Consider the following 25,271-nt stretch of genomic DNA (forward strand, 5'->3'; position numbering starts at 1 on the left):
CTGTGGCAAAATCACCATCGTAACATAATATATCATCAAACACACACGACACATTTTTGAGGCTTCAAAAACGAGACTCTTTCATTATGCTTCAAGTTACCACAAACAAAAGGTCAAGTATTTCGATACGGGTAAAGTTGGCTGCCTTCTTTGTCTGTGAAGTGAGAACGTAGGCCAAGTGTCGATGATTCGAAAACTTGAGATGAAATGTAGCAGAAATGGGATTTATTACAAAATAGGGATCATTACTGACAGTCTGTAATCAAAGACACTATCATCTAATGATAAACAATTTTGCATTGAACAACTTGTATATTTTACTTTAGGAAATTGATAGTTGATAAAATCTCGATTCATTTATGACTTATATTTGGAAAAGACGTTTTGAATTCTGCAAACGGCATACGCGTGATTTTAAAGATACATATAACGTATGAATGAATTATGTACAATAAAAATATTGTAATAATAACACAAAATACTTTAATATTAAAATATATTCATATTTACACATTTATTAATACGATAAAATTTATTCATGGAAAAGAAAAGTTTCTTTGCAATTGCCATTTTCTAGTTTTTTTTTCTGACTCATTTTAAATGCTAAACACTTCATCGTGCCACTGTAAAAACGAGGGTGGTTTGAATCATAGTTCCTGAGATTTTATGAATAATTTAAATGTCCAAAATTGCATCAATCTCTCATACAATTTAAAGTGCGGCCAAGCAGTTGTATATACCAAAAGGCGAAATAGTTGTATATAACGATAAGGAAAGAAATATATGAAACATCTTTTGCTGCCTAATTAAGTTTCATTGCTGATTATTTTGCAAACCAGAAATTGGCTGAGTCGAACGCTAACTAAACTTCTCAATTATCACGTCATTAGATGACGTAGTCTCATAAACTACCCGATCACACAGAAGTAACCTGTTCGCCCACACAATTGGCCGTGCCAACAACTTTTATTTGATAGTGTTTTAGACCAGGGCTGTGCAACCTTTAATACAGGCGGGCCGAATACAAATAACTGGGTGAAACCGCGGGCTGCAACTTCATTTAACATAGGCTTTCTGGTAGTTGCGGGCACAAAAATTTTGGTTATTGATCTTATGACATGCGTTGTTTGCTTTGCACAAGCAAAGGGATTGTAATTACCCGCGGGCCGCACACCATTCATAATTGGCACTTGTCCGCGGGCCCTGCAATTTTCCCTTGTGGGCGCAGTTGTCCCGCAGGTTGCACACCCCTGTTTTAGACTGTAAGATAGTTCATATTTCTATTTTTAGAATTGCAATAGGCTCGAGTAAAGAGGTCTCAAGCAAAGGCAATTGGTAAAAAAGTAGATATAAATCAATTCTTCTAATTGACCTAGCAGTTGGCAATATTTGAAAAACACGAAAATATTACTATTTTATATTAGCTTCGAACAGTACATTTTTTCGCGGGACTTCCGGGTGTTATAAAAAGACGAAGAAATAAAGTGATTTGCCTTTAATTAAAACAAATATTAATTTTGAAATACACGCCCGATTTTCTCTGAAAACGTTTTCTAGTTTATACTGACGATAGGAGAAATTACATTATCTCGAAAATGAAAGAATATTAACCACAGAAAATGTTGTTTTTTATAACAAACTTGCAATTGCGGGAAACATGCACAAATATTATTCTGTTTTTTAGATGAAAGTATAGATAATTGTAACCAAACAATCAAAGTCTTGTTACGGTCTAGCGAACAATGAATTCTCAAACGAAGTACAAAATCAAGATATAATGAACGTTCCCTATTTTTAGAAAAAACCCAAACATTGGAAGGATTTTTTCGGTTAGGGGGATCTCTATCCACCGACCAAGTGCAACAAAGCCAGATTTTTGGTTGTTTGATTTTTTATTGGAATTAAACCACTAGTATTAAAAGAATGCGAAAAACAACGTCTCGGATATATGATTGCGATAACGTACAACAATTCATCTTTTTATTATAAATGTGAGCAATATAAAGCTTGAAATTGCCACGGTGGCCGTACATCGGTACCGGTGCAGAACGGCCTAAAAGCACCGAATTTGCCTTAGGGTCGGCGGAATTACAATAGTGAACAACAAAACAGCAACAAGAATACCAAAAATAATTTGATAAAATGATCCATATGTGCACTTCGTTTTCAACGACGAAGTTGGGTTGTGAAGGAAGGCGAAATAATTTTATATTATCCGCCAATAGCTTGATATGTCAATATGGACAAAAACTATTTTTGAGAAATGTTTTCATAGCACTTCATGTATATTTGCAGTGCTCCAAATATTGTGAAACATATTCATGTATAACTCCTAATTCAATAAGAACTTGCCAAAGTCATAATTCGCCTAATAATAATTCTGAATACCACACCCATTCGACACAAACAGCTTTTTGATTATCTGAATTTTTATCAGAATTAGTCCATTAGTATTCAAAGAATGCGGATAACAACGCCCTGGAAGTGTTATCACGATAATATACAACATTGAAAAACATTTACAATCATCTTCCTCCAAAATAACGATTTTTCTAAGCAACAACAACATTAACAACAGTTTTAAATTTTCAAATAATCTATAGCCGAGTAAACTTGGAGAATATACGCGTAATAAATCAGAATCGGCGACATGGAACAGGCGGGTTATGAAATTTTTTTTTTTCTGACAATACTTATTATATATATATACGTGATATGTGAGTATGGACAAAAAGTATTTTTGAGTAAGTTTATGTTTTTTTTTCAGTGATCGTTTAAAGGTTCAAAGATTTTTGATTTTATATAAACTAGAAATATTACAAATATTTTTGTTGAATCTTATTTTAAAACAATTTTGTAAATTCTACTTTTCGGCATATTGCGGTATAATCTTCATCATCTGCGACTTGTAGATAATTCGACGTTTATTAATATTATTAATATTATTGTGAATCAAGTAATCAGAATTCAGGACGGGTGGAAATCGCAGGAAATTGTCGGAAAATGTCGAATTGGCTTGACGTGGTGTCACGTGGTGGCGCAATATTTGTCGAAAAAGTACAATTTAGCGTGAAATACCAAGCGCCATTGAACTCAAAAGGATTTGCAAGAATAAAAATACCCTTCCACGACCTTGTCACCTATTTTGTCATACTTGGCTTTGTATTTGCTGTAGTATAACAAACAATCTTTATTTGTTTAGTATTACTATAATACACATATAATCTACACATTATAAACTACTTGTGTGCCTAACGCTAGCTAAGAATTCATTGAAGATTGAATAAAACAAATAGTATTTTATGTATTATGAGGGAAGAGTTTCAACACAGGCGAAGGGGGAATTTAAAAACGAAGGTTGGCAACCACTGTTCTAGTGGCCTCAACCATCTTTGAACACTGAAAATGTGAAACGAGTGGTCCAATAGTTTTGAATAAAGAGACTCACAACAACAACAAGAGAAAAATAATTCATATAAACATTTCCTGTGAATTACTAAATTTAATATAATAACCAATCATGAATATCTATTTGCTGTCACACCTATATAATGCAGTTTAAAAATTGCAGAATTCTTAGTATCTAAGAGATATTTATTTGCGGTTTTCAAAAATTGTGAACGTGCACATTGTACCATTTGATAAACAGATAATAATGAATTATATCACATTGCGCGAGATAATTTCAATATGAGAAAATCCACATGTTTACAACAGTTTGACCAAAACTAATTGAAAACGCACGATGCTTTGTGTAACATGATGTTTCACATCTAATATATTAAACACATAATGAAATAGTTTTAAACAAATTTCTCTAAACAAAACCAAAATATTTCACAATAAAAATTTATCTTCCAGATCGAACATAAGATAAATACAATAAATAAATCAATAAATAGGAGCGGCTTGTAACTTGTGATCATAACAACATATTTTTTGCTTCGACACTTCGATTCTTATTGTTTGTGTCGGCAAAATTTTTATGAGAAAATCCAAAAATGGTTTCTTAGAATCATTTACTAATCGAGGTATCTGGAAAGTAACTTTTTGACGGGCCGAAATTACTTTACCTGAGTAAACCCCTTTTCGCGTCGATAGAACGCTGCAACTGGCAATATTGTATTGATTAATAATACTTTAACGTATACCCAATAATTCTAATGCACAATCGAGTTGAGGTCAGTACGCTGTAGGTCGATACTCCTTGTTGGAAATACCCTGAAGACTGAAATAGTCGGATGATTTTGTTATAAACGATGAATGCTTGTGAACGGTGAATGCTTCTTACTTTCCAAGTAAGAATTCCTGCGCCGCGACAGATATTGAAGTTTCGTAATTTCTTGCAGAACTGTGCATTTAGTCAGACAAACGCGAAAGTTAAATGAGCGATTTAAGCAATTAAAAGGGTGAATTCGCAAAACAAATCTTATCTTTGATCGTCATTACTTCCGTTTTGAAACTTAACCCTGCCACATTTAAATAAACAATATTGTCATTACAGACTTAAAAGAGGGAATTTTCCAGGAATCGACAGTTTACTTTTTATTCTATAAATCACTTGCGGAGCACCAAATGAGAATTTCAGAATTTTCGAAAATTAAATAATCAGTAGTCTAATTTCTCACCATACTGGAGGCACACTTGTAAGAAAGTCTAGCAAGAAAATAATAACAAAAAGTCAAACTGTATATGCTATTTAAAAAATGCAGGTATTCCCAGCAGTTGTATACGTTTTAACAACAACAAAAACGACTCAACAATCTGAGTAACCATGACGACAGCTGCGTTTAGGGAAAGTCACAATTGTGGGACGGTTATGGTCTAATATAGAACATTGTACTTTCGATTGTGTATGGCGCAGGGCTACAGTGAAACTGAGTTTCACAAACAGAAAGCCTACCAGCTGTAAAATATGCATACAACGATAGCAGTAATATATAATTTCACCTTTATGGTGAGAAGAAAGCTGTACATGAAACTGTTACTGAATTCAATGTTTAGGTGCTGGAGTCAAAGTTTACCACACTGGAATTGTAAAATCAGAAAGTACATCCACAATAAATAAACGGTATTCAACAAGATCAAGATAGGATTAAATTCCATGTAGACCACTTTATATAGAACAATATCCGGTTATCAAATAACTATCTCAATTACTCTTGAAGGGAGATAGCGAAAAAACCAACAAGTCTTTGAATTGAGCGTCTAATTTCTTTTGAAGTGGTAACAGTACAGTTTAAACTTATATAAGAAACTAAAAAACGTATTCTTCTAATAACAAAGTCGACGGCTCTTATGGTAGCTTATGTGAATCACAGCGAAGCTTCGAATCAAAATTGCAAGTTTATTCCCACCGCCGTATCAATTCACGACGGTCGCTGAACAGTGAGCCAAGGCTTTGTCTGAAATTAGACTGACGTATTGTGTCACGTGGAGGCGTAATTGTCGTAGATATAACAATATTTCATGTGAAACATCGAGCGCTGTATGGTTCAACGGAAAATCGAAAAAGTGATACAATTCAAACATCTTCAAGTACTAAAAATTTGAAAAGATTTTTTTTTCATTAGTTTCGGAGAAAAGATATTTTTTCCATGAGGAAATGTCACCTCAGTAACAACAGCAAAACAATATATAATGTACGCTTCGGGCCCAATGACATTCAATTGGAAATTGAACCAGTTTTATGAATACCGGTCCAGGCAACTATATGCACCATGAAATCGTTCGCATTTTGGGAAACGCTTCTATTTGCTAATGCCGCGAAATATATTACTTATAGGCTGTAAATAGGTAGGTAAAGGGTAAATTCTATTTTAAAGAATTGAGTTTAAGATTAAGTACAAATTGCCTGTTAATTATAAGAATATTTGGTCTAGCGTGTGTTTTATATACCATTTTAATCAAGCAATTGAAATAGCATGAAATATTTTCCAATCGATTTTGTGTGATCAAAAACAAAGAAGGAAAGACATCTCTTTATCATTCATGCCAACTTTTTAAGGTTATCTATCACACAACACAAAGTATAGGGAAATGCACTCGATCCCAATAAGCCCCGAGCGGAAGATAAATGAGCCCCGAGATAACATATAACCCAACATAGAAAATATATTATAGAGATTGCATATTCGCATATATTTTGGGTAAATCGAATATATCAAGACAATCTTTTTAACGCAGAAACATATTTAGGATTTTTAGAAATTGGAACGTGCGACTTTAATGAATAATCCGAGGAATCTGCAATTTAATTTATTAGATACATGTATTTTATCGCGGACTTCTTACTAATGACATTTTGAAATGATCGGTTCTTGAATACCAGAATATATATATTATGCCATATTCTCAACACCAAGGAATACTGTAATTGCCTTGGGTGTTGACGAAACAAAATTGCTAAGGGCATAATATAAATTGCGGTATCACGTTGTATAACGTAGTCATTTTTAAGTATGTACAGAGTTCAATCAATTTTATTCTAAACATTTTGTTTGTAGAAATTTATAATTGTATATCTTGCGCTGTCACTATGTTTCCCATCAGTTCAGTCAAAACCGTCACGATAGTGTGAGCATATAGATATATCAGTGTTCCATTTTTTTTTTCCGAATGAAAGGATAAATTGTGAGATTTTTCATTAATATAAGAATTTCCACTTGAACTTGCTGTCATTAAACACAGAATGTACATATGGACCTTAAGGCTAAATTGTTGTTGTTTGCGGATACTTTTCAGGGAAAATTCGGCCTTTTTTAAAAATAGTTGTTTTTAGTATTCACGATGCTTCAACCCGGTAGAAAGCTATTTCTGGTTTTTGTTTAAGTGGAGTCTATGTATTTGGAGCTCAATAATTGCACGAAACTTTGTTATAGTTCACAGCTCAGCGATACCGATGATAAATGCCAATGCGATGGTTCTTGATCTGCCCTTTTGAAAGGTTAGATACGGATTTCGGCGTATATAGGCTACTAGTATAACATATATTCATTTGAACTTTCTATCCATTTGAAAATTGAGAATATATTTGGGAATTGCTTTCTTTCCAAGTTACTGCAGTGTCCACAAGACACATTTAGTCATTTTCATTTTAATGAGCCAGTCAAAAATCAGAAATAGTGAATCTAATATTATTGTGTTTACTTTATAATACGCCGTTAGGCGTTCGCGCACATCGACACGTCGCAGTTTTATGCTTAGAGCAGACGTAAAAAAAAAGTGTGCGAAAGGGCACGCGGAATAAAACTTGGTTGATACGAATTTAAAATGGATCAATACGCGGACGATATGGCATTTGCTGTGAAAGACCTAATATCCATCAGGGAGATATTCCAGATGGAACTACATAAATTTAAACAAGCAGCCGGTCAAAGTATAAATGAAGAAAAAACGGAAATTCTTATGGCATTGGCATTGGCGTGGCATTGACGGAGGCCCTGGGCGGACGTTATGCGCTTTGGCACATAGTATGTACGGAAGCTCGGTGTTGGAAGTTTTTGCCGTGTAATACATGGCGGGTACGGAAGCCTCCATACGTGTATGACTGCTGCTTACGCAGTGGAATGCTTACGAAGCGTTAGGACACTGATCCGAGATAGAATGAAAAAAGGCAGTTATTTTTAACAATAACGCTCAAAATGAGATTAGATAATTTTTTTTACAAATGTTGTGTTTCACCTCACCGAAGTTTATCAGTATTAAATCCACAGTAAATTTACAATGCAACTGCTTTGTTAGGCGCACTTCATTTCATGTAGATCACAATAAGTCCGCGTATCACCGTCCATCGCTCCTGGTACAATGCTAACAATACACACCTCAAACAGACAAATATTTTGTAGCTACAGTAGACGCCTCGGATTTTCTAATATTTGTATATATATTTATCTTAAAAATATTCTGAATGGCAGCATTACGATTGAGCGGAGTTAGTGTTGCAAGTACAACTCAGATTTGCCGAATTCGCAAAATAGCACGCGGATTGACATGGTATTTCGGAGTGTTGATGCTTTTATTTTGTCGACGCAACCGCAGATTAAATTGAAGACAGTTAAATTAATAAAGCAAGACATTTTGAATATGCCCGTATCGGTCATGAATTGATTACTTTGCACAACAGAAAAATCATTATACGCTGAAAAAGGCGACTCTTTTAACGATCGCGGCGACTGTTTCAGACGGGAAATGGAATTTCCGATTTTGATCCCCCCTTTGGAAAATCCCGGCTACTCGCCTGAATTTCTGCTGGTATTTATATGAATGTCAGTATCATATTATAAAAATGACACACGCCTATAAGCACTACAAAAGTATGTCGCGTAATTATATGCAAATTTTCCATAACAGCGAATTTGTGTTCAGTAACAAGCTCACCAAATACGTTGTGCAGGAGGCGTCTAGTGTAAATGATAATATATAGGCCACAGTCACAGTCAGTCCCAGAGTTAGGCTACAACAGCCTCATAGGCTTCGGTGGGGCTGCACTTTCATCGACCCCGAGCTAATTCTACGTCATACGCTGCTTTCCTAAACTATTTTATTTTATCTACAATATTCCTAAACTGACATCTGTGGAAAGCAGCTTTTAGGCCCTTATTAACAAATGTTGATTGGCCAAATTAACAGCACACAATGCTTATAAGATAACATTATTTTAATCGTGATTTTGTACTTTGAAAAATTATGAAATTTAAAGTCAAATTCATTTTCGAAATTTGAATTTTCAGTTTATATCTTTGTCTGTATTTATATGAAACCTCATTCTATTTCAAATGTGTCCAGTTGTACCAGCATACCGCTCACTTACTAAACCGCAATTTATACTCATACTATCATAGAAGTATCTGATTTGAAATGTAGTCCAAATTCACTTTAAAATGCTGAACCGATGATGTAGCAAAATGCCATTATACAACGGGAATACAATTCTCCAATCCGTCTATTGTAGTCTTGAAAGTAGGACTCGTATATTCCCGGCTGAGTTTTTGTTAACATGTGGAATCGAGTCGAGCAATTAAACTTTAAGTTTATGCGCTGAAAAATTCAGAAACTATACATTTTTTGATTGGATATACTTCCATGTGTAAACCTGGCGGACCTTTAAAAAACCCGTACGTTTTTGCTTGATTCAACAATAATGATCTCTACCGATCCGTGAGTTCAATCTATGAATATTCAACATCGCGCGCCCGGAATGAAGAAAGCAACCGTACCAGTTGCACCGTCAAATATTCATTCGATAGACCAGGGTGGTCCAAATCGCGGGCCACCTGTGGATACATTCCGTGCGGCCCACAGACGTCAGAACAATTTTAGCGTGTACTAAAACACTATTAGCAGATGTTTGTATTTTTTGGCAGAACATTTCTGAGTTATTTTTGAACTATTCCGACTGGGAATAGCCCTTTTACAAGTAGAATAAATTATCCTATGCTGACCGGACAAAGCCGATGAGATGAGTCGCGCTTTTTATCTAAACTACGTCCCCCTTCCTCTATTTTCAAACGTTGGCCATGTGACAGCAGCGGCAAACCGCAAAGCTGACTTAGCGCCGCTTGATCCAATTTTTTTAGCCGCCAACCTCGCAACCTTGGACCCCCTTGCAATAGACTATTAATGAGTCGATACGCTTTGCAGAACGAAATAGTAACCTCGCATAGATCATCTAGAATGTTTTCAAGCTCATCATTTAACATAGCTATGTCTACAAGCGCTCAAATCTGCACAATTATAGGTGCTCCTGTAGTATGTGTACCAGGTTAGGGTTAGGCCATAATTTTATTCCGATTTCCCTTATATTACGAGTTCGGGGACTATCCGTGTTAGCCAAGTGAATATAGGCACATAGGTTTCAGTCCCTTTACACAGCTTGATGTAAAGTAGGCGAACTATATTAGTTACCTCCATATTGGTACACACACTTCTGGAGCGCCCAATTATGCGTATGTGTATATATATATATATATATATATATATATATATATATATATATATATATATATATATATATATGAGAAAGATGTTTACAATTGCGATAAGATGTTTTTTTCTCTCTTTCAGATCTAGAATTTCGGAAATTTCCTATTCTAAGCTGTTTTAGGCAAGCCTAGTTCTGTCTATCTATTCTACCACAATCCTATTTGCTGCACTTATGATCGCAAAATCTTAGACACGAAATGCACATTGGAGGTACAAGGAGTCGGGCAATCACTGCTTCGTTCATATGATCTATCTCACATCGCGTCAAGATACAAAATGGACGATTGCTGATGATCGGCTGCACTCTTTCGTTATTTCTACGGATCTGACCCCGGAACTATTTGATACGGGTCAGTTAAGGAGCTAGTGGGATCTCTCTTATTGGAATAATAGTTATGTATCTTCCATAACCATGAGTGGTTCATTATCTAATTGAAAAGAGAGAAAATTCATGTCCATGTTATCAAAGCGACAAAATAAGAAAAAGGTATATATCCAGTCCCAAAGTTGTTATTATGTAAATAACTAATTGAATTTAATTTACCTTGAAAAGCAATGAAGCAAGCAATTCATTTCATATGCATTTAATGTATATTTCAGTTGAGGTTCAGTTGATTCAAGTTCGATAATGTTCATTAGCGTTTGCCTCAACTTTAAGCTCTTTATATTAATTATTTGAATTCAAAGATTGCTTTGTGTGTATTTCACAAGATAAAAATAGGAACGAGCTGTAATAACTATACTAACTTTTGCATTCATTGTTCTTATTAGGTTGAAATAATTTATACTATACCCATATTTATATTCCTAAATTAAATACCAGTTATAGTAAATGAAAGTAATAGTAACAACTTTAAACATAAATATTGGAATTACACAAAGGTCGACCCCCTTAAACTAATTAAATGTTGGTGTGACATTGACACAATATTTAGTGATTGGTGTTAAATCTGTAAAATTTTATTCAAGTATATAAAGTCATAAAATGAATCTTTTTACATATATTAACGATATTTTGAATAAAATGAAAGATATCATGTAAAAATTTATTAATATCTAAGTGTACGGTGAATTATATTAATGATTTTGTATTGTACTATAAAGTGTATGCGAACAAAAACGATCCTTTAATACAGTAGTATGGTGGCCCATCGTTGTCACGCGTAAAATTTAAAAAAAAATGAAAAAATAAAATGAAAAAGCGATAATTAAAAAATAGTTGTGAAAAAGCATAAAAATAATTGAAAAAAAAGAAATGAAAAAAAAATTAAAATTAAAAAAAAAAATTAAAAATAAAAACGGAAAAAAAAAACGAAAAAAAAAAAATTAAAAAAAAAAAAAAAATTGGATAAAAAGGAAATAAAAAGGTTGACAACGATGGTCCGCCTCGTGGCCCATCGTTGTCACGCGTTTTTATTTTTAGAAAATTTGATGCTGCTTGGGACCAACGTTGTCAGGCCTAATCCTACACGCACAAATGTGTTTCCTGGGTTCCTAACTCAACTACTGATTTTCATGAGCAATATTCAATAAATTCAACATGAATATGTTCTATAAATTCTCCATGCTACAAGTTCAACCACAAGCAATATATCTATAATAATGATAAGAGAATATAGAATTGAATACGAAAATTTGTTTTTACGTGTAGAAGGTAATTTAATTGGAAAATGCTGCTTAACTGCTCAGTTGTCTCTGACCGTACCGGTACCCATGCAATCACTCATGAAAGAATGGGAGATACGGATAATCTCGTAGAATATAGACTACTGAAACACTCTCTGCGCCTGCCCCATACCGTACAGCCGTAACGTACCGATCCAGACAAATGATAAATCGCCCGCGCTCAACCATTTATTTCAATCCATACCTCGACTCACTATATTCTACTAGGATCGAGGTATGGATTGAAATAAAAGGTTGAGCACGGGCGATTTATCATTTGTCTGGATCGGTACGTTACGGCTCTACGGTATGGGGCAGGCGCAGAGAGTGTTTCAGTAGTCTATATTCTACGAGACTATCCGTATCTCCCATTCTTTCATGAGTGATTGCATGGCTACCGGTACGGTCAGACGCAAAGCGACTATAACCGACTACCGGTATTTGGTAAGACGGTACGGTACCGGCATCGCGAGTGTCCAGACAACTGAGTAGTTAAGCAGCATTCTCCAATTAAATTACCTTCTACACGTAAAAACAAATTTTCCGAATTTTCGTATTCAATTCTATATTCTCTTATCATTATTATAAATATGTTACTTCTTGTTGAACTTGTAGAATGGAGAATTTATAGAACATTTTCATATTGAATATTGCTCAAGAAAATCAGTAGGAAACCCAGGGAACACATTTGTGCGCGTAGGATTATGCCTGACAACGTTGGTCCCAAGCAGAAGCAAATTTTCTAAAAATAAAAACGCGTGACAACGATGGGCCACGAGGCGGACCATCGTTGTCAACCTTTTTATTTTCTTTTTATTCAATTTTTTTTTTTTTTTTTAAATTTTTTTTTTTTTTAATTTTTTTTTTCCGTTCTTTTTTTTCGTTTTTATTTTCAATTTTTTTTTTTAATTTTAATTTTTTTTATCATTTTTTTTTCAATTATTTTTATGTTTTTTCACTATTTTTTTATTTTCGGTTTTTATTTTATTTTTATTTTCAATTTTACGCGTGACAACGATGGGCCACCATACAGTAGTCTCGAACGCCAATAAAACATTTCAGAAGATCGAGAAAACCCCGTGCAATGATTTAATTGTTCTTTATTGATTAAGTTGTATAGCCTGAACCTTATACTGGCCAAATAATAGAATCTTTGAAGTATAGCAAATTTGATGATAATGGTAAATCTAATGGATATTTGATTATATTTAAAGAATATACATGTAATATAAGGTTCCGCAGAACCGCGATTGAAACTGCTGCTCTAATAATTTGTAGAAACTTAATATCTACTTAGAATATCTAAACATAGGAATTGTTTTTAAACTCTATTCGGTATCAAGACGCTTTTATTCATATACATAAAATATGTTAAAGTAAATTGAATTTACATAATTTAAAATACGAATTTAATTTTAAATATTAACTACAAAAATGCACAGCTATTGTCAATATTTAGTTGAATGTATGCGTGTTTCATAGAAGTTCAACATTACGTTATTAAACATGCTTTCCATTTTTTTGTTCTGACTCTTACTTTTGCTGAAATTGTGTTCATAGTTGTCACCGTGGAATATACTACATTCAAGTTATGTTTATTATGTGCAAATAACATGTATCAGCATTTTACTTATATTTCAGAACTTTTTTGAAATGCATTTACCAATTTTTTGAATAAAAGTTGTTTCTTCAAATTTCAGATTATTTATCAACGCAATTGAAAACTACTCTCGCTTTCTATGCACAACAGGATTTGTTCCCTGCAAACCAATCATGACGCTAGTTGAAAAGATGAGTTTCAACATAATATACAATGGAATATATAAAGAGGTTTTTATTGATTGTCCCTTCATGAGTATGAGGAAAAATGAACAATTTTCGCTGAGTGAACTGAAGAAATAATTTCAATTACTGTGAAAAGTTTTTTGCTGCCAATCATGATTTTTAATTTTTGACAAAATACAGGAAATATTATGGATGGAATTTAGAACATAAAATTTATGACATGTGTTCGAGGAAACATATATAGAAGAGATTGTATGTTGCAAGCAAGAGCAAGTGATTATCCCATCGGTATTACTAGACAAGAAGTGAAGGAAGAAATAATAAGAACACAATTTGGTGATAGCAGAAGAGAAATGAGTTATCCAGAAATTTCTTTGTCTAATCTCTAATATACGAGATAGATTTATATAATTTATCGAATAGTACAAAAGTCGGTACAATAAAGCTCCAGCGAGAGAAACTGTGAATGAGAAAGATGACAACAATTTTTGCATCTCGACTATGAGTTTCAATTATACGAACTAGATATGATGAATTTGCTATTGAAGAAAAACAAACATGGTCGTTGTGTCAGACAATTGGAATAATTGAACGACAATTTTAACCTTATAAGTTTGCCCAAAATTTCTGTATAACTCAATTCAAAATGGCGGTTGAAAACTGAACAGTACATTTTATCATATTAAATCTCCTAAGAATAAACCCCCCAGGGCTGATAAATAAAACATATTTCATCCGTTCCAATCCTTTCAACATAAACTGGAGCGGCAACTTACCATCACATAGAAGTTTGCATTTTTTTGTTCTTACCGGCATTGACGATAGCAAGATTTAAGTAAATCATTCGCTTTTATCACAAACATTTTATCATCAACTATCAATTATTTATATATACCTGTCAATGGTTTATACATTGTTTGTAGCATTATTAATGCAATCAGGTTGCCATAATTATAAAAACTGTCCCAAGCATATACATTTATCCATCGTACAAAAGTTATTTTGGAGATTGCGAAACCAGAAAATAATTATTCAGAGCACCATCTAGTGGAACAAAGGGAAATTTCACCATATTTATAGCCAGTGCAAATAATTATTTTTCATGAACCTACTTTTCCTGTATGAACGGATTCTAAATGATTTATCTATTTGATTAAAAACAGTCTTAGGGGTTATGATTGCCTCAAGATTTCAATTCCAATAGCTTTTAAAGTGATTATAATGTTTCATCCCACCCGTTTCACCTTGTAATCAGACTGCGCGCATTTATTTTTTTTTTCAAAAACAAAACAGTGAACCAAATACCTGCTGTGAGTGTGTGACGCAGCATGTAAACAAACAATCCAAAAAATTCTAGAATGAGGTGTGAATGCATGTTGCCGTTCCATTCTTAAAATGGAAAATATATTCAGTAATATCTACTGAACCATCTATACAAAAATGTAAAAATCGATTGTGAGTTTTTAATATCAGTCCATGCAGTTTAACTTTTGTTATCCAGTCACATTTTTCAATAGAGCAGTCCAAGCATATATTCGTTTGGGGGAATCTTCATGCTTTTTGTTCAGTAGGCTAATTCTTTTAAAAATCTTCCACCCAAGTTGTATCGGTACATTTCCAGTCCATCAGTCAAAAATCTGCTATTTCTGTTATTTGTTTCTTGATGTTACTAAGTCTGAGATTCACTTCCCAAACACAAATCTTCGGCTCGAGGTAGCCAAGTTCGCGCGCGGTAAATGTGTAAAAAGAAACAATGAAAACGAGCATGGTAGATTGACTTTACCTAGTCAGGCCCGTCACTGCATTTTGAATTTGCAATGTGGCCCCATGTCAAATATAATTGCCCAGCCATGGGCTAGGCTAGGGCATTCATTTGATCCTAAACTACTCATACAAAAAATAAATTATTGCAGATTAAAAAAAATCGAGGCAGAAACTTATAGTACTGCAAATCAGCTAGGAATTGACTTTGTTTAGAACAATAGCGCGTGGATCAATATGACGCGAGTATTATGAAGTATTTTCATTTGCAAATCGAATTCATTCAGAATTACCACAAGATGAAAAGAATATGTCTGACAACTCAAATATTTCAGTTATTTCGTGTGTACTATTTATTGACTGAAATATTGATTTACCATAACTGAATGCAAAGACGCGTTCTATATGCTATTATTAAAGTCAAGGAACCAAATATGAATCACCAAATGCTTCTGAGTTAAAGACAATATGTCAGATCAGAAAGAGCTGCATTACATATGAGTCAAATTGTTGACCGATGCTCTCGTTTTGGTTAAATTAACAAGTCAATTTATAAAACTATTTTTATGTCCTAAAGGCACGTCGCTGTGACACTGTTGAACTTAGCGTGATATTTATAATTGTGCCTGATTATGGCGCACATTTTTGCACTAATATTTACATTTGAAGGTCAAGATTAGGGTTAGTTCGGATATAAATCTATAATTTTTATTATACGGATAACGTATATATCTGTATACATTGTATGTAACCGGATAGTTACTGCTAATTGTTTCACTAGATGTTTGAGTATACGGTATACACGCTTACACTGTACGAGCATATATATAAATGAAATCATTAGCATAAAAATATCATGCAATTGTAGCATTTTCTTGGCGAGAGATATCCAGAAAGGGCTAATATACAGCGGAGACGAAGTCCACTGACAGTCGATATTTAAGATAAGGAAGGAGTAAACGAAAGAAATCGACATCTACTTTGCAGTGGTGAAAACAGACAAACTGTGTAAACCAGGAAACGGCCTTTCAAAAAACGGGATTTATTACTGTTTCTGCAATGAATTTCGTATGAAGCACATCGTTTCAACAAATCGCAAAGTTAAAATTACACATAACATGCCTTTGTGAACGGAAAAATTTAGAAGGGTACACAGATTACATGTATACGAAACTCAGTCTATTTTACGCTGAGTATTGTGACATAAACTACCGAAATTCAAACTTGTTTATTCCATCATTAAATGCGTTACTTCATTACAACTACCTTCGCCAAAAAGCAACAAAATCAGTATTCCACACTTCGACGGCAGTGTATACCTAAGTTATATGTCGGTAAAAGCACAAGATAAAAAGCAGAATCGAAATGTACCCCCCAGCCGCCACAGACCAGATACAAATTCCAAATGTAGAATAGGACCAAGGTCCAATATAGGATACCACTGGTAAGGCATACTGATACATGGCTTACGTGGTGTCGATCGTTTCCCGCATTTTAGGGCCTTACAGAAATGACGAGAAACTTTACTAATTAGCGGGAAAATGTTACAAATTGCGGGAATGATGGGAAATCGCTCTAAGATACGGGAAATAGGCATTTTAGAGTATATGTGGGGGAAATTGCACTAAAATACATATTTCCCTATCTTAGAGCGATTTTCCGTCATCCCCACATTTTGTAACATTTTCCCACTTTTTAGTAAAATTTCCCGTCATTCCCGGTTTTCAGGGCCTAGAGTGGGGGGAACGGGAAATGCACTAAAAGACGGAAACGACGGAAAAATTGCGTAAACTACTGGAAATTTCACAAAAAAACGGGAATGACGGTAAATCGCTTTAGAATACGGGAAATATGCATTTTAAAGTATGTGTGGGACAAATTGCACTTGAAAGCGTGGGCAGCGAGAAATATGTACTTGAGTCTGTATGTACGGGAAATTGCACTAAAAAGCGGGAACGACTGGAACTCGCTCTGTGAAACGGGAAATATACATTATAGAGTATGTGTGCTGGAAATTGCACGAAAAAGCGGGAATGACGTAAACTACGGGAAATTTCACTAATAAATACGGGAAATTTCATTAAAAAGCGGGAACGACGAAAAACTTCAATAAAAAGCGGGAAATTTAATTAAAATACGAGAACTATGGAAAATTTTTATAATAAACTGTAACTATTGGAAATTTAGCTTAGAAGCGGGAACTACTGGATATTTTACTAAAAAAGCGGATATACGGAAAATTTAACTTATGAACGGAAACTTCAGAAACTTTCCTAAATAATCGGGAATAACGGGAATTTGCAGGAAATATATTTATTTAGGTGTTTTATACGGGGAATTGAAATAAAATGAAATATGATTTAAAAAATGGTGAGAAGAGTGGAAATCGGAAAAGGTGGAAAGAGTAAGAAAATCGCTGAAAAACAGGATATATGTATTTAGGAATTTTTATACAGAAGATTGAAACAAAATTAGAATGTATTGAGGAATCGCGGAAAAGGCGGGAAGAGTAGCAAAATCGCGGAAAAACACAGGCTTGTCCACGGGACACATTTTTCTGTCCCATCCCATTCCATAGAAATTATGCCCTTCCCATTCCATCCCATGGGATTCCTATGAGAAAAAAATTCAATAAAAAATGTTAACTTTAGGTTTTGCGTCCACTAAATGGAATTAACAAAATTTGCAGACTTTTTAACTTTATATTCATAAATATTATACATGTGTCACATCAGCCCCTTCACGAAGTATATTGTCAATGCTGAATATATTTTGCTCTTTGTAACTAACAAGAGAGCTATGCTTAAATATATGGACACGAAATCCATAACGAAATGTATTACCATCATTTTCCCGAAAATCATACGGTTTTCGTGTCCCACGTGTTCCATGGGATATAAAAATGTGTACTGTCCCATCCTATCCCATCCCGTGGGAATCCCATTCCCATGGACAAGCCCGGTAAAACAGGAAATATATATTTGGGTGTCTGTATACAGGAAATTGCAATAAAATGCAGTAAAATTACGGGAATGGCGGAAAAGCTGGGAAGAAAAAACGAAGTCGTGTGAAAAGGGGAAATATGTCTTAAGTGTTTTTATGCAATATGCAAATGAGAAAAGGCGGGAAGAGTAAGAAAATCGCGTAAAAACAATATGTGTTTGAATGTTTTTACAGGAAATTTTGCAATTTCCCGTATTTTCACACCCATGTGTATATTTTCCGTTGCTCTCACTTTTCAGTGCAGTTTTCTTAAACATACTCTAAGACAGTGGTTCCCAACCTGGGGGATCCCTTGAAGCACTTTTTAGGGCGTCGCAGAACAAAATAATTTTACACGAGACTTTTTTGTATATGATCTATCCTAATCAGTGGTGGCAAAAATAAATTTGTCAGTAGGCGTTGAAAATAAAAAACGAGAAACAATAGTAACCAATTTTTCAGGATTTGGGTTGACTAATCCCAAACTAAAGAGTCCCACTTCAGAACAACTTACCACCATTACATTTTAATTTGACTATAAGTCTGAAACTCCCAACCTATTTTTCTTAACACCCCCTATTAACACCCCCTTAACTATTTTCCGTTGATCTCGTTTTCTAATGCAATTTCTCCCACGCATACTCTATAATGTATATTTCCCGTTCCGTAAAACGATTTCTGTCGTTCCCGCTTTTTAGTGAAATTTTCCGCTATTTAGTGAAATTTCCCGTGGTTCCCGCTTTTTTAGTGCCATACATACTAGAGATGCACCGATGTATCGGTATCGGGTATCGGTATCGGCAATATCGGTCATTTTTCCGGTATCGGCCATGTATCGGTATCGGTTAATTTAAGGCCGATATTTCCGATATATTTATCTTTTTGATATGGTCCAGAATGTTTTAAAAGATAAGTTGGAATACTACTTTTTAATTTATTTTTTGTCTGGAGAGATCGTGAGCTATGAGACATACATGTCCCCACCCCCGCGAGAGAATAGGATTCACGTGTTTTTAGCTATTTGTCAGCCAAACTAGTTCAACTAATTTGGCTATTTTCGCTGTCAATTTTTTATATTGACATTTTTAATATTACATAGTAATTATGAAGAAATATATCAACACAGCACATAACAAAAAGCAACTAGGCGCCCAGTTTTAAATCATTCAGTGGAATTGGGGTCTTTATTAACGGCACAAGGACTTTTCGCACGGCTATAAATGCTGACTGTTTGTCGTCAAGTACGAGTGTCATTTAGTCCGTCGACATCGATAAACTAAATTCCGAAATTCAAAGTTTATGATAGCAATTGTAAAATATTTTATATTATAAAATAGTAAAGTAAAAAAACATCCTCGACGGTTATAGGTAGGCCTTCTTTTTGTCGGTGCTGATTGATATTCTTTCAATTTGGCTTTGACTTATTGCGTCGACGATTACGATTAGCCACGAAAAAAAATATTTGTAAAATGCTTTTAATTTGAACGTAGGACGGCGGCGGTAGAATGTGTGGGTGATATTCGATATTCTTTTAAACTCGAATAACGATATTCGAAGGTCGCGATATTCATATTGACTTCAAATTGAACATCCAGGCTTATGAGTTTCAATTGAACACCGAGATTACTAGCGTTACTGTACAATGTATCTTAATCAGTTGAAGCAAACACCAAACATCCATTTCATATTATGTGATATATCTTTTTCTTCGATCTGAAATAATGTGTACTATGAACAACGCTCAAAGACCATTGTTTTAACCCGTCTGCCCTACACAGCACACCTAATTAAGTAATACTTACATAGTATCGGTATCGGAATATCGGTAATATCGACCTTTTTGTAGTATCGGCGTATCGGTATCGGTATCGGCGTTTTTAGCTGGTATCGGATCGGTATCGGTATCGGCGACAAAAGTGGTATCGGTACATCTCTAATACATACACATCCAAGTGTACCCGTTGCTCCTCACACATACTCTATAATGTATACTTCTCATTCAGTAGAACGATTTCTTGTACCCGCTTTTCTAGTGAAATTTCTCGCTTTCTAGTGAAATTTTCCGTAGTTCCCGTCATTCCCGCTTTTTAGTACAATTTTGGTACATGCACACCTGAGTGCACGTTTGCCGTTGCTCTCGCTTCATAGTGCAATTTCCCCCACAGTTAGCCTACCCTATAAGGTATATTTCCAGTTCCATAGAGCGATTTCCCGACGTCCCCTTTTTTAGTGAAATTTTCAGCTTTTTAGTGAAATTTCCCGCAGTACTCCCGTAGTTCCCGCATTTTAGTATTGGCATTTTTTCGTACTTCCTGTCGTTCCCGTTTCCTGCATTTTGGGGTTGCCCTGTATCATTATACCCAATTGATGGTATCCCACACTGGGCCTTGGTCCTATCCCACATTTGGAATTTGTATCTGATCCGGCGCGGGTGGGTGGTACATTGTGGTACTTATCTGATGCATTGTGCTTTCATCTAACTTAGGCCTACACCGTGAAAGTGTGAAATACTGATTTTTTTGCTTTTTGGCGAAGGTAGTTGTAGTGTATTGAAGAAACGCTTTTCATGATGGGATAAACAAGCTTAATTTCGAGAACTTATTCCACAATATTCAGCGTAAAATAGGCTGAGTCTCGTATACATGTAATTTGTGTACCATTCTGAATTTTTCGGTACACAAAGACATGATATGTGTATGTTTTCAACTTTGGGTTTGTTCGTGAATCAATTGTACCCTTCTTCTATGGATATGTTAACCGAAGTACATCTATTCTATCTAATACAAATGTATGTATTTTAATCATTATCAATGGATGATGTTTTTATGGCAACTTGCCCGCGGTACGTCGTTCAAATTTGACGAAATTTATTCTAAGTGTAATGCATTTCAGATAAAGCTGCTCACAGCAATCTGAGCCTTTGAACGTGTAGATTACACGTTTTGTACTGTTGCACAGATGAGCTGTGGTCCCGGGTCTCGGTGTCGAATTTTTGATGGCACGTTTTGTAACGAGTTTAACAATGAATCCTTTTATTATCTGTGATGCCGACTGCGCAAGAAAGAAAAGAAAGAATATTTACAATTGTGCCTAATTATGACGCACATGCTGTACTGATATTTACCATTGAAGGTCGAGATCAGGGTTAGTTCGTATATCTGCAATTTTTATTACCCGGATAGCAAAAAGATCCGTATATTATATTTTTAACTATTCGGTTAACTGGATAATAGTAGTTACTGCTAATTGTTAGAGAATCGATATCACAAGATTTTTGAAGTAAATTGATCAAAAATCACTGCACAGTTTCATTGTAAATATATAATCTTACACTGTACGAGCAGGTATATATAAATGAAATCCTGAAGAGGAAGAAAATCGTGCTTTTTTAGCATTTTCTTGACAAGGAGTATTTGAAAAAACGAGAGGTTTCTAAAAAAGGGTAATCCCGTAGTATGTGAACCAAGATGGCAGACATGGGGACGTAGCATGTGTACCAGGTTAGGGTTGGGCCATAATTTCAGGTACAAATACTACGGGACTCACTGGGCTCGTCCCCGAACTTGTAATAGAACTAAAATTGAAATAAAATTATGGCATAACCCTAACCTGGTAGACATATTACGTTCCGGTGTACGCCATCTTGGTTCCCATACTACGGGAGTACCCAAAAAAGGATAGTCCACAGCGGAGAGTCCACTGAATGTCGATATTCAAAAAGAAGGGCATGAAAAATAAATCGAAAAAAAGAGGAGAAAGAGATTGACATCTACTTTGCAGTGGTAAAAACAGCCAAATAGTTCGAGCCACGGAATAGGGTTTCAAAGGAACGGGATTTATTACTGTTTCTGCAATGAATTTTGTTTGTGGCACAACGTTTCGCATTCTGCCCTATCGCCATTTTTGATCGAAGAAAGTAGTTTACACAGGATTGTCAATTTTATAGCGCTCGAATTTCATTTTATTGGATTTCAAATTTAGTCAAATAAAAACAATGTATTGTTGGATTATTGGACACGTTTAGTGGATATCACGATCGATTTGTTGTTCTTTGACACTTTTTGGACACCTAGTGGAAATATTTGAAAACCGCTTTTCTCTTTGATCACTGGACCAATTGCTTTGAAATTTTTAGTGGTTAAAGATGAAATTTTTCTTCAGAAGACTATTACTTTCATTTATTTCAAATATTTCTGTTAGCTCTGTGAGAACGGACATTTTAGTAGATATTACTAGATTATATATATATATATATATATATATATATCAGGGTGGCCCATTTATTTTATTTATTTTTTATTACCTCCCAAACAGCTAGAAAACTAAAGTAAAATTAACACAAGATTCATTATATGAAAAAATATGCAATTTTTGTGGTACCCAACAAGTAACATAAAGTGAACTGCAAGTATCTTCAAAGCATATAAAATAGTTTAATAACTGTATACCTACTTTAGGGCCACCACCTACTTTTGGGCCACCCTGTATATAAATATATATATTTGATTTTAAGATGGAACGGCAACATGCATTCACACCTCATTCAAGAATTTTTTGGATTGTTTGTTTGCATGCCGCGTCACACGCACAGCGGGTATTTAGTTCGCTGTTTTGTTTTTGAAAAATATGCATGCAGCCTGATTACAAAGTCGTCAATATTCATGTTTGTGACTTGTTTTTTCTTCTTCGGTGTGTGAACGCGGTAAATACGTTTTAAACTTATTTTATTAGGTTTTGTTCACTTCACAGATTTTTCGCCTTTGATCTTTCGTGCATATATGTTTATTTTGTTTTTGCGAGTGAATCAAAAAAAAAAATTATTTATCTAAATAAAACAAAGCATAGTACAACTGTTACTTTTACTGAGATGAGTGCATTCTTTGCAGCGCTTTAACAGGTCATTGAATGTCAAGTTCAATTGCAACCTATTTAAAATACTGGGTATCGCAGATCTGATTAGTCTAACGATACACCGCTCTGTTAGCACACGACAAAGAGTGATTTATCAAATTGTACGAACAAAATTCACGCTTCAATTATTCTACTGGATCTAAGTTTTCTGCAGATAGCAACTTGTCCTATGGTTTATAAAACATTGATACTAAAACACTGATTTTTAATACAATATTAAAGTGTACAATCGAAGTATATTTCATATGTAAATATAAAAAGAGTGTCTGAATCTGAAAATCTGCTCGCGGGCCCAATAAATTGGCGCCACGGGCCGGATGCGCCCCGCAACTTGTCGAGACCTGCCTTGGCCAGAATGGAACACGAATCATGTTAAAAGCTATTGAAATAATCCCTAAAGCTGTTTACAGTCAAGTAGATAAATAATTTAAGATCCGTTCATACACGAAATGTAGGTTCATGAAAAATGAATATTTGCATGGGCTATTGATATGATGAAATTTTCCTATCTTCCGCTAGATGGTGCCCCGAATTGTTATTTTCTGGTTTCGCAATCTCCAAAATAACTTTTGTACGATGAATAAATGTATAAATGTATAGGCGAGTTGTTAAAATTCTCGCAACCTGATTGCATCAATAATGCTATAAACAAAGTGAAAACCATTGACAAGTATATATAAATAATTCAAAGTTGATGATAAAATGTATGTGATAAAAGCGGATAATTTACTCAATTAAAGCATGTTATCGTCAATGCCAGTAAAAACTAAAAGTGCAAATTTGCATGTAATGGCAAGTTGCCACTCTAGTTTAAGGTATTTCACAATATGTTTATCAGCCCTTGGGGCTATGGGGGGGGGGGGGTATTCTTGGAAAATTCATTGATATGATAATTTGCACTGCTTCAGTTTCCATCCGCCATTTTGATTTACGTCGTACATCATATATACCGCAGAACTTTTTGCCAGACTTATAAGGTAAAATAGTTGTTTATTTTTTTCTTGTGTCGGTCTTCATATTGGGATATTTGCTTTCGGACGTAGTCTCACTTGTTTTTAAATCGATTCTTTCTGAATAAAAATTTATCTATTGATTGACTCAAAAAGAGATTAATGTTCGATATTGCAATGAACGTGTTGACTCATACAATATAGAAATATATCATGAAAGTTAAAATACATCATTTATCCGAAATGTCTTACCCGAAAGTTTTATTATAATGTCAAATTTAATAGGCATTTGGGTACTTCCGTGGTTTGTGTACCAGGTTTGGGTTAGGCTATAATTTCATTCCTATCTTCCTTATTTTAGTTCTATTACGAGTTCGGAGACTGTCTCTGTGTTAGCTGAGTTAATATACCCCCTGCCCATAGGCTTCCGTCCCTTTACACAACTTGATGTAAAGTAGACGAACAAAATTAGTTCCTCTATATTGGTACACATACTTCTGGAGTGTCGGCATTTGATTATATATATATATATATAACATACATAAAAAATTTTCTTATAGACTCTGGATTTGAATAAAACTTTCTGGAACCCCTGTACTGTGTTGGCAACACTCTCATAATTCCGCGGAACTCAGATTCAAAACTACTGCAATAGTTGTTGAACAGCATTACAAAAAATTTGGTGTCACGACACAGCGACAATGCTTGTTTTTCTTCAATAGAACATCTAGAAATACTTTCGTATAAATGAAACTATATTCATTTGAAACAGTCGAGATGCAGAACATGTTGTCATCTTCCACATTTGCAGTTTCCTCACTGGAGCATTGTTGCAAGAACTTTTGCACCACTCATTAAATTATATAAATATATCTCCTATTAAAGAGTAGACAAATGAATTTCTGAATAACACATTCTAGTTAGACTATCATTAATTCGAGTTCTTGTTATTCCTTCAAAGTACTTCTTCGAAGTACTACCAATGTTACCGATGGGATTATATTCACTTGTTCCTGTTTGCAACATACAATTTCTTTTATATACTACCTTCAACACAAAGCCTTCAATTCCAGTTATTTAGTCATTAAATATATCTTAAAATTTTTCTGTATTTTGTCAAAAATTGGAAATCATCACTGGTAATGAATAATAAAATTTTTTAAATAAATCTGGAAATTTGAATCGTTGATATTGCTTCAGTTCACTGAAGAAAAGTGTTCCAATTTTTTTATA

At 34.5% G+C, this 25,271-nt stretch overlaps 1 long non-coding RNA gene across 2 annotated transcripts; it reads left to right on the forward strand.

Annotated features, from left to right (window-relative positions):
• The first annotated feature begins 10,078 nt into the window (after nt 1-10,078).
• LOC120344518 (uncharacterized) lies at nt 10,079-15,792 on the forward strand. Of its 2 annotated transcripts, none has more exons than XR_005569718.2 (2): nt 10,079-10,471; nt 13,350-15,792. It is a non-coding gene; the product is annotated as an uncharacterized LOC120344518 (long non-coding RNA). The 2 variants fall into 2 exon arrangements; XR_005569719.2 differs by having other exon boundaries at nt 10,079-10,334.
• Nucleotides 15,793-25,271: the final 9,479 nt, after the last annotated feature.

Source organism: Styela clava, chromosome 5 (genome assembly GCF_964204865.1).
Source record: "Styela clava chromosome 5, kaStyClav1.hap1.2, whole genome shotgun sequence".
Classification (NCBI taxonomy): Eukaryota; Metazoa; Chordata; class Ascidiacea; order Stolidobranchia; family Styelidae; genus Styela; species Styela clava.